This window comes from Nicotiana sylvestris, chromosome 7, assembly GCF_000393655.2.
Source record: "Nicotiana sylvestris chromosome 7, ASM39365v2, whole genome shotgun sequence".
NCBI classification, from domain to species: domain Eukaryota; kingdom Viridiplantae; phylum Streptophyta; class Magnoliopsida; order Solanales; family Solanaceae; genus Nicotiana; species Nicotiana sylvestris.
In genome coordinates this window covers 46,908,622-46,919,191 of record NC_091063.1, presented here as the reverse complement: position 1 = coordinate 46,919,191, position 10,570 = coordinate 46,908,622, and the positions used below count along the sequence as shown (strand labels likewise).

Genomic DNA, 10,570 nt, shown 5'->3' with positions numbered 1-10,570 from the left:
GACTTATAAGCACTTAACTTATAAGCACTTTTAATTTTGCCAAACGCGTAAATAAGCCAAAAAGTGTTTATAAGCCAATTTGACCAGCTTATAAGCTTAGTCAAACACCCTCTAAGTCAATTCAAGTGCTTTTAACGACTGATATTCCCTTCGTTAATTGTATAATTACTTTTAACAACCAAAATTCTCTTCGTTAATAGTTATTTATCTATTTGAGAAACATGTCGCTAAAGAGTTTTAGTGACCACATTTTTCTTCACTAATATAAAAATGTAATAAATATAATAAAAATTGAAGTTACATGAATAGTAATAGTTAGTTTCATGCTTTCATACACGCTCAACAACATTGAAAATAAACCAAATACTTGATATCTTGTTTATACAAAGAACTAAAGTATCATATTTACCAGAAACCAATCCAAATTGTAGAAACCCATCTTACTAAAACAATGAAAAGTATAAATAATGCAAACCATCTAGGAGACAACTGGAAGCATAAAGTGAGATGAGTTAATCATCATTTTTAATAATTCCTAAAAAGAAAAAAAAAAAGAAAAATTGCAGCATATATATGTACATAAGACAGTGTCTTTAAACCATTACTGACGAACCAAAAACCTCTTGTACTATAACTTGCTCTATACTTTCTTCAAGGATAGGTTCTTCGGGCTTCAAATTTTTGATCTGTTAAAATAACAAATTTATGCCAGTTTAATAACAAAGAATAAACAACTCAAGAAGAAAATGAACACGTTAAAGGGAAAATGAACAGATAACACCTTAAATTATCGAATGAATAGATTGATAACCATATTCACGAGAAGTAAGTTGACCAGCCAAAGAAGTGATAAGTTCAATTAAATTCTAGCCAAGTACCAGACTAACTAGCTTATTGGAGATGTAATTTTACCTTTGCTTTTTTTGGTTATGTGAGGCAGGAGTCCTTGGGGATAACCGATTAAAAAAAAAACTGAGGCACAAGTCAATGGTAGTCTAGATTTGCAACTATTGCAGCATCTGACATAGCCTCCTATGTTACTACAATTCCAAATTCCACATCTAACCGAATGAATCCCTCTTAGCTACTAGGACTGCAGTCTCTATCTACATTCACCTATGTTTCTATCAATAGACATCATGAATATCAGAATGACAATAAATTTAAAAAGGACATTATAAAAAGTACTAGACAAAAAAGATATATGTTAACTACCAGGAAGAATAAATAATCACTTCTTAGTCCCCAAATGATTATGCGATTTCCTTGGTTAACATTATTTGCCACCATGAGACTGAGTATCTGGCATCTCTTCAGGTTGTTACGTTGTTCCTACATCATCCCCCACCTTTTCTACCACATAATCTGACACTCCTCATGTCCCCCCTCTTCTACCACTTTTCTATTAAGTCACCATTGCTGTTATTTTGTCCCAAGTTACTGATAGCCCTTTTACTGGCAGGCATCTTACTTGAAATTGCATGACACCACTTTCAAGGTACTCCCTTCAACTTCAAAACCTCTAACATGTTCAAATAGTTTGCATGAAAAAGACGCATGAGGGCTTATCGCTACGATCTCCCAACAGTCACGTATCCTCACTATGTCTTAGCTGGGAAGTAGCATTCAAACAAAATTAAGTATTCGGCAGGTCGTAACCGCAGAAAAAAGAGGAGTTATTGACTTGAAAACTTTATCTAAAGAAATACTAAGTGGGATGTACAGTATAAAATGAGGCCTGTGTGAAACTAGTCACATGTATTAAGCAACAAAAATCAGAAGGAATACTCAATTTCTGTATGTATTTGTTAGGGGTTACATCTCTCTTGTAGCTTGGATAGAGTCTACTTAATCGATGAAGTGGGAGATGTAACAAATATAAGTTATAATTGTATTCCTTGAAGTATTACCCTACCCACATAAAGAATAGAAAAACTCTTTCGGGGCGATTCATGGATGATGAGCATATAGCACTAACCCATATCCAATGTATGTAGTCTACAAAATCAGCTTATAACAACAGAGTAAGCTACTCATCAGGTGTCCCCGTACTTTAAAATCAGCTTAATAGAAAGGATTGACTCGCCGCTATTACCATGGAGCAAGGAGGAAGAACTACAAGTGTAGGAACAGAGCTACACAAAACTAGGCAAAGAGCTATGTCGTATGACACAAGGCAATCTCTAGAATATATAGGAGATCACATCCATGTAAGTATGTAAAATTAAAATCATCAGTATTACTTTCGGCAGATTAAAGAAAAAACAGATTCCAAACTGAAAACAAAAAGGAACATTATTTCTTTATTCTTTTCTAACTAAAACACCCAGACCACAGATCAATTGTTTGAACCCCATGTGCCCTTTTCCTCCTTAAACTTAACAGTTACCTCCCACTCTCCCCCCTCCCCCCCTTCCCCCCCCCCAAATATCCTTCTGTCAAGCTAAACCAGCGTGTTGAACTGTTGCATAATGAGAATCAACAACTTGCGAAAGATAGTGGGAAGAGTATGCAACAGGAGGATGGTAACGCAATGTCAAGAACTGGGCAATTAAAACCTACAGGCACTGATACAAATCAGAATTTTTGAGAGAGTTTAGGAGTTCGACCAACAATCTCAAAGGACATTGTTCCTGTTGAGGATGTCAAACCTGTGGCAGACCATGTAGCTACTGAAACCACGCCAACATTACATGTTTCCAATCCAAAAATAGCTAAAATTATAAAGAAAACACAACATGCCATGATGTTGAACAACAATCCAATGACCAGGCCAATCATGATCACTTTAAACACATCGGCACAAGAGATTCCTTCACAGTTAATGGAGTCATTTGGGGAACAAGAAGGTGATTCGGGGCAGCAACTTTACAGGGAATAACCAACAATTGGAGAAAGGTATGGCCTCAATATCTCAAGCAAATTCTACAAATAAGGTACTGGTTTCTAAGGAGCAATTAGCTGTTACAAGTGAATTCTAGTGCAATCATAAGACTTGGGCCTATCAAGTAGAAGAGAATGAATAAGATGAGATGAAAAACGACAACTCACACTGCATGTTATAGAAACTTCCACCAGTACATAAAATCAGACAACTCACAACTTAAATATTCAATTTCTCAAGCAATATTTCTAAGAAAATGGAAATTGAGAATTTCTTGAAGGAAGAACAGTTTAACCTCTGATGCCCCTCAAAAATGCAGTGAAGTTCTATAATTTCAACATAGATTTAGGATCCTGGTATCTTTGTTATTGACTTATCTAAGTATATCAGAATAGCAGGGATGCCAAAAAGAATCTTGATGCTAGAAAGCTTCTGTAATAATGCTTTTACAGATGACTTCAATGTTTCCTTGGACTTTACAATGACAACCCCACATAATATCCTCTAGGCTAAAAGACATGATTTCCCTATCAGATTAATAATCAAGCCATTCAAACCAGAGAATTATTTTCACAAGGCAGTAGGTGTTGTTAGAATTATTAATAGCTTGCCTATTTTTGGAGGTGAAATATTGGTTTTTTGGTATCTTTTGCAATATGCTTCTTTGTGCAAGTACAACTATTGTAAAGGATTAGCTGAAGTTAGTGTTTGATTTCACTTATCTTGCCTGCTTCTCATTTACCTATACTACTTGCTCCTTCTCAAAGTTATGGTTGTAGTTTTATTCTTCAGAGAGTTCAAGAGTTCATCAGGTAGTATTAGTTTGACCAGGTAGAGAAGTCAATATGAGAATTGCTTTATAACTTTAGAACATCCTAAAGTAGCAGTACGACATTAAGTTTAGGTAGGAGTATTACTTAATAGAATGATGTGACAGGAGAAGGATTGCCTTAGAGGGGATCTTTTTTGTGTGGATGAAAGTGGAGGCCACTAGGACTTTTAGTCGGGTACTATCACTAAAACAATGAATATTCATGAAAGAGATTTCCTTTCAGATAGATTACCATCATTTTTGGGAAAGTTGATGCCTTAGTTTTGTGGAGGGATCCCAGGAACATAGTTTCAACAAAGAAAGAAGAGGAAAGTCAAAGGCAACATATCGTAATTGATAAGATGTTGAATAATTACAACATTTTATCTAGCTCTGTTTATGAGTTATCTAATCCTAAATAAAAGCTGGTACACTTCTAGTTTTATGCTGTTCTCTACTCTCTGTGGCATGAACATAAACATCAAGGAGCACAGTCTATCTGTAGGAGCATAATGACCTGGCAACATATAGAAAATCTTTTATATCTTGTGTCTCTACCAACCAAACTACACAGGCATATACGAATGCACGTAGCACATTTTGCAGAAATCATAAATTACAAATTAGCACTTAACCAAAAGGCGTCAAAGTCTAGATTACTTTTAAAAGTCATGAGAGATAAACTAAGTGTATTTCCCAAAAGGAGCCTGGATGAATAAGAACAGATAGATAGTCTTCTAGTATATTGCAATTACAAAGCAATATTTCCAACTGAAATGAGGCAGCAGGGCTTTAGGATTAGGGAACCTATGCTAGTGCCATTGAAGGCACTACGCATACCCAGAATGCCAGCCAAACTTTCTTATTAAGGAAAATGTTTCTCACATAAGCCAAAAAATAATTCCATCACAGTAAGTTCATTTATTGAAAATAAGCAGGACCAGACATTTCTTTTTAAAAATATATTTATCTCAATGGTGATGGAAGATTCTTAACCAACATAAGTACATTAAACACGAAACACTAACTAAATATAAAATGGAACACAAGAAAGATTAAGAAAACAAGAGCAATTGCATGAGACTTATTAAGATAGATCTTTGAGAAGAAAAGGAACTCTTGAAGGAGACTAAATGCTATTATAGAAGGCCTGCAGTTCTAATTCTAGTAAAAATACATCACAGTTAATCAAAACAAATGCTACACCTAAGTTGGTCAACCTCCGAAAGCTGCTACACCTAAGTTGGCTCCTATACAGGGAGCTAGTACAGTGCAACAAAATGATGCTCATGGCCAACAAAGCCACTTCGAGGGGCATGTTCAAAGTCAAGAGAATTAGGATGGTATATGTTAAAATGTTCTAGATACATTTTCCGTGTTTAGATTAAGAGTGTGTGTATGTATATATATATATATATATATGTAGGCTTGGAATTTAAGTATTTCTCCATTTAATAACTTTTTTTATTTAGGAATCTTACCTTAGTCCAAGCTTCCCTTATATTAAAGTCTAATGAAATATTTCCTTGCCTAAACTCCAATATGGGACGACGCCCTTATTTCATTCACGACCAATTCAACAGAAGTTCAAGTTCTTTTATGTTTTCTATCTTAGAGTAGTGTCTATCAGAAATTCAATCCATGATCATTAAAAATTGAACTTCTTCCAAATATGCTAGGTCTACATCTTTTCGCTTAAATTGGAATAGTGGTTGCAGTCCAGCATTAACTTTATGTACAACATTTTATACCTGTCAGTACTGCATATCCATTAATAGCTTTCCAATAAATTTGTAGCCAAAGTTAAATCGATTCCCCTAATATACAATAAATGAAACCTATAACAGCCTTTGGATTTGTCAGCATGAACATAGTTGAACACAGATCTGAAGCTATTTTTTTTAAATAAGGATAAGGAGGAAGCTATTAATAGCCAAAGTGTGTACTCAACAAGGCCAACAAATGACACAGATGTCCCAACAATCACAAGTAACACAACAGGTATCACACAAGGTGTTTCAATAGGGCAACAACAAGGATCTGCTATGCGACTAATTGAACTCAAATTCAGAAAACGTAGTACATAACTGATATTCAAAACAACAGTCTGCTCAACTGACACCCAGCCCCCACATCTCCAGCCCCCCTACTTACAACTCAATATCAAATCCATTCTTGGATTCTACTGCTCCTGTTTTTACCCTTTTTCTTGCAATTACTGTCGAGTATTCCAGCTAACGAACTTTTACTTCTTTTTTCTGATAAATTAAATTTAAAATATCAATATTCAGTTGAACACAATTATTTGTGAATTAAAAACAGAATTCTAACATGTTTCATGAATTCTTAATGAAAAAAGTTACAGATTTAGAGAGATCCAAGCAAAGAACAACCATCGTTATATATATTCTGGAAAAACAATAACTAGAACAACAACTAAAGTATATATTCTGGAAAAACAACAACTATGAAATGAATTAGTCCATCGTTATAATAAAATAAAAATAAAAAGAAGCTAAAGTATATTGTACAGTACCAACGCCAAATTTTTGTTCATTTTTGGGAGTCACGTCCGAACCCCCAAAACACCAACCAAGCTCAAGCATGATCCATGACCGAAGATCAACAGGTCAAAAACTAAAATATATATTTTTGTTTTATATCTATGTATAAAACTTAACTCCAAAAGCGGAGGAGTAATAGTCGAAAATCAGAGAAGAAAACTTAAATCTTTGTATATCTCTTCCTGTAATCTTTTTTCTGGAATTTGAAACGCGAACAGAAAATCGAAGAAGAATACCTAAAAGCAGAGAAGAAAATTTGCCCTTAAAACCCTAGCTTTTCACTCACTTTTTCTGTTCAAATCTTAATAATTGAATTTGAACAACGAGAAACAGTTTTGGAGAAGCAGAAAAAAATAGTTTATCTCTGAAACCAATTTTTTGAGAAGCACTTTTGAGAAAAATACACTTAGAAATAGTTTTTTAAAGCTTGGTCAAACATTAATTGCTGCTCAGAAATGCTTTTCAAACTAATTAGCCTAACACAAACTGCTTTTCGCCAAAATAACTTTTGAGAAATGCACTTTTGAAAAAAAGTATTTCTCAAAATAAGCTGATTTTTGCAGCTTGGCCAAACAGGTATTAGAACTGGGGTTTCATCTAAACTAAAATTACCATAAAAGGGTACAATTTCAAAACTTACCTTGATGAGAAGAAACGTGAGCAGTTGTTGTCAATGGAGGTGACCGGCAATTTCTCTAATACGATGAGATTGACGTCTGAACACCAGTAATTTCGCTGAATTTTACTTGCCCTTCTAAGAGAAATAGCAGTTTCACCTGAATTTCACTTGCCCTTCTAGGAGAAATAGCAGTTTCAGTTTCACGTTTTGCCCTTCTAGGAGAAATATGTGTTCTGTTGGAGAAGTCTGAGGATTTTTTCCTTCTTTTTTGGAGGGAGATTGGCGGATTGGGCAGGAAACAAAGTGGGAAATGTTTAGCGCCAATTTTACCTGTATATATCTATATCTATATTTATATACTTTTATATTCTTTTATAATAATAAAAGGACCCTAACTTAAAAGTTAAATTTCTAAAATACCCTCCTTACTTTCACCCAAACACCCAGCTTTAAAAAAACGTTGATGCCAAAAAGTTGGTGTCCCTTCAAATTACCCCTAACTAATCTTTCTAAAAGGTTTTATTTTAACAGTTGCAACCTTTAGACAACTTTTAACATACACCCCAACATTAATGCCATTAGGGTTGGATAGGTTTTATTAGCCCTTTTCGTTTTATATACTCCTATAATTTATATGTATTTACCCTACTATTTAATAGTAATATTTAAATTAAGGAACAAGAAGAAAACTATTCGAAGCGTCATTTCCTGTATGTTGTGCTTCTTCATAATAGTAACTTAGTGTTTTCAACTGTAGGCATTTAGAACCTTATCTATTTAAAAGGCTTCCAAGCCAATAATGAGAGGTAGTGCCATCCGTATGGAGTAATACCTTTCTGCTATTTTTCTTACTAAAAACAACTTCAGCTATCATCCAAAATATATTGTGACATTCGTTCACTACAAAAATCCACATTATTTTCTGTCTGTCTTCTATTACTTATCCTTATTGGATTGAGTTCTTGTGATAGACAAAATATAAGAGCGCAACTTTAATTTCTTGAGGATTAAATCATTGTATCCTAGGAACAGAATTTTCATTTAACCATTTGCATTGTATAAGGAAATTAATATCCTAAAAATAGTTTCCTATATATGTATTTCCTACAATCGTTCTATATTTTACACAAAAGTTTGTTGCATCATTTCACCCTTATAAATTATTTTTAATATATCTACAACAATTTTTGGATAGTAATTTTTCTAATTCAATGAAGTCTTCTTTGTTGTGCATACAGTACCAAGATGTGGAAAGACGACTTAAAAAATTCAGTGGAATTAAACTACTATGATTACGTTGTTTGTCCTAAATAGAAAACAATGAAGCAAATTTGTTGCGAACAATCTCGCATCAATTTGTTTGATTCACCCGAGAATCATTTTGATACAAGAGGAAGAGGGCGTCACGATCCGTGAAAACCCGCCGGCGTTGCGAAAATAACTTGCAATATAATTATGTGATCCTCTTTGTATCTGTGTCACTCTTTGTATTTATTTGTAAGCCACTTTACTTGTGTATGAATTCATACACTATTTTGGTTTAAAAGTTAAGTATATTTTTATTGCAGTGTATAAAAGGATGGCGAAGAAGAGTATGACAGTAATACTGTGTGAAGAAGCAGCCAAATCAAATATTTCAAAAGTGGAATCTTGAGGAAAAAAATAAGGTCAAACAAAGGCAAACATATTGTAGAGGGAACGACATACATATTCTTGAAGGCCGCAATCATCAAAGAACTGCAAACTAATTCAGAAGAAGCATACGTTGGACGTATGTGCCTTAGCTAAAAATAATTACACTAATAATTTATGAAGGTTTTAACTTTATGAGATTATAATCAAAGTGGGATCGCCAAATATAACGGTGTTTCTTGAGAGTTTGATCCGTTTCAAGACTATGCAAGAAGTTATCATATATAGAAAATGATATATGGTTCACAAGCGGAAATGAAGAAATTAAATGATTTGCTATCAAGAAAGAAAAAAAACAAATCAATGGAGGAAGAAAAGTTTGGATAACAGGCAAGCGGTAACTAGAGAATTTCTTCTGTAGAGATGTTAATGGAGTATTCTAAAAAGACGAGGGACTGATATAAAAGTATGTGGAATTCAATTGAAAGTGCCAAGCGGTAGAAAGTCAATTGGATTTTCTAACTATAGTCCATTGCAAAAGGCTTCATGCTAATTTTCAATATGTTTCACCTCGTGTTTTCTTTTCATTCAAAGGTTCAACAACTTTTTTTGCAAGAGAGATCCAGTACTTCACTACACCATTTGATGTCATCAAAAGAAATATACTCTCTTGGAATTTGGAAAACAAATAAAGAAAAGAAGTTTTGTGTGCTATATTTGGTTCATACAAACAGGGATATGGGATCAATTGTAGCAAGTACATCCTAAATAAAAGTCACAACTCAATCACCGTATTGAGGGTGATAATCCAACAAGGAAGTGCACCAAAACGGAGTTCTACTTTATCTATTCCTTTTTAATATTTTTATCCTTTTGTGATTTACGAAAATTTACTTTTACATTATTATTTTCACAAATTTGTACTTTATTCTTCCAAGTATAATTATAATTATTTATTCAAAGTTTCGTTTTAAGAAAACTAATATTATTTTACAAAATTATGTATTAGGGGTACAATTAGGGGGGACTGGGATACTTAGTAGACATATGAGAACTGAGCATCCTATAGAATGGGGATCTGATGGAGATGGAAATCAATTAACTCTAAACCCTACTACGGTGGTCTTGTGAAATATGATAAAATGAAGGATCGTGAGGAGTTATCAAAAATGATTGCTTTAGGTTGTCTTCCTTTTTCTTTTGCTTCTTCATCATATCTTATTATGTATATTCAAAGGATTTACAATCATTTATTTAAAGATATCCCTAGAAGTACTTGTAGAGCTGATATTTTTAGACTTCATGGACAATATCAAACATACATACGTTATTTGTTTAGCCACCTTCCTTGTAGAGTTTGTCTAACTTCTAATATTGCTCATGCTGTTAATGGAAATGATTATTTGATAATTACATGTCATTGGATAGATGATACTACTTGTATGCAAAAACGTATTATCGCTTTTAAATATGATGAAGATCAGAGTCATACTACTGCGTTTATAAGTAGTACTATTTGTGAATGTGTTGAATTTTATAATCTCAAGCAAAAAGTATTGTGTATGTCTTTTGATAACGCTTCTAACAATAATGCCGCAATTTCAATATTAAAACTGCATTTGTAACCACCTCTTGATGAAATTTTTCATGTTAGGTGTGCATATCATGTTTATAATTTAATTATTAAAAGTGGTGTTGATTTATTTTTAACTGAGATTACTCATGTTAGAAGAGCAGTTGGTGTTATTCAAGGAAATAATAGACAATCTAGAATAAAGGAATTTAAGAATAAGTGTGTCCAGTATAACCTTAAACCCAAATTCATGCCAGACGAAATTGTTACTAGATGGAATTATACATATATATTTCTAAAATGTTGCTAAAAATATAGATTCCCAATAACTGAAGTTGTTAATGCGCATTGTACTGATCCAAATCGTATGTTAACAACTACTACTTGGGAGATCATTAATGATGTTGTTAAATTTTTACATAAATTTTATACAACTACTGTTGAGTTTTCTGGAGCATATTACCCTACTATTACTATGGCTTTATTA

At 33.4% G+C, this 10,570-nt stretch overlaps 1 long non-coding RNA gene across 1 annotated transcript; it reads right to left on the bottom strand.

Annotated features, from left to right (window-relative positions):
- Positions 1 to 348: 348 nt before the first annotated feature.
- LOC104242308 (uncharacterized) lies at positions 349 to 7,188 on the bottom strand. Its single transcript, XR_714966.2, has 2 exons — positions 6,900 to 7,188; positions 349 to 686 (listed from the first exon to the last, which is right to left on the bottom strand). It is a non-coding gene; the product is annotated as an uncharacterized lncRNA (long non-coding RNA).
- Between the last annotated feature and the right edge of the window lie 3,382 nt (positions 7,189 to 10,570).